Genomic DNA, 1,350 nt, shown 5'->3' with positions numbered 1-1,350 from the left:
GCACTAGAAAAAAATATATTGGCAACAGAGAATCTGCTTTGCACACACAAAAGTAGGGTTGCCATATTGCCTATTGCCCAAAAATCAACACCTCCGATATGGGCTGCCATAAGACCAGGTTTTCCTGGACATTTTTAGCCACTTTTCAAAAATTCCACCCAGAGGCCATTCTTGACGGATGAATCCTGGCTATGTCCAGGAAATTCCAGATGTATGGCAGCCCTATGGAAAAGGTTCCCAGGTTCAATCCCCAACATCTCCAGGTAGAGGTGGGAAGGATTCCTGGCTGAAACTCTGCAGAGAAGCTGTAACTTAGATGAGTCCCACGATACTGAGATACATGAGGCCCATGATGTGACTAGTTTACAACTAATATGCTCCCATCGATGTTTAGAGGCCCAAATGGGACAAGTCAATTGGAGGTCTGTGACTGGATTTCCCATAAGTTTTCATTGCAGCGGCTACAAGGGTCCCAGTTTGGACTGGTGTCACTGTGCAAGGTGAGAAAGGCTTTGGAGTCCGTCCCTCCCTCCTGTCTTTTTTTCCTTATAAAAATCCCCTCCCAAAGCTGCTGTTTGCAGGCTGAGCAAAAACATGCTGGCACTCCCCCTGCCATCCAGTGCTGCTGCTGTAATTTGAATCAGGGAGGGGTGCTTTTTGACTGTTTAAAAAATAAAATTGGTTGGCTTACAGTTTATTAAAAAAGATTAGCCGAGTAAAAACAGCTTGGAAGCTGGAGCTAACCTACTACCCATCAGCTATCTCGTTCACAACATCGCTAAGGTATAATAAAATATACTGGAGTCCCATTGCTGAAGAAAAAAATGTTCTGCGTTGTGACAGGTAGTGTCATGGCTGCCTCATTCAGAAGGAGGGTCAAGAGAGGAAAAAGAGAGAGAGCAGAAGGCAGGGGCAGAGCTTAGGTGTTTAGTGGGAAACCACAAAGTCTATTTTTCCAATGCGTTAGTCTCAACTCTGCCCTCTGCTGACTGGAGGCATGCAAAGCCGCTTATACAACATTTTCGGCTGTGAAAAAAAAGGAGGATCTTTGATGATCTTGTTTGGTTTATCAGTAGAAGCTGCTCAGCATGAATCACATGAATATGTTAGCAACCTCCACCATCATTCCAATTGCTGGGCAGCCTAGACGTGGATTAAAGTTACTTGTACAAGAAGTTTTCAGTTGCAGGGATGTTAAGCATCCTGGCATATATGGTGACATCATTTTTAAAGAGATGGTCTTGACATCTTTTTAGAGATGATCTAATAACAAAGAGCTATTAGACTGAAATATACTCAGAGTCGCAAAGTGATTTCATGCTCTTTATTCAGCTCATAGTGGTGAGGAGG

The sequence above is a fragment of the Podarcis pityusensis genome (assembly GCF_964106645.2).
Source record: "Podarcis pityusensis genome assembly, chromosome: 3".
NCBI classification, from domain to species: domain Eukaryota; kingdom Metazoa; phylum Chordata; class Lepidosauria; order Squamata; family Lacertidae; genus Podarcis; species Podarcis pityusensis.
Note: the sequence above shows the minus strand (reverse complement) of the source record.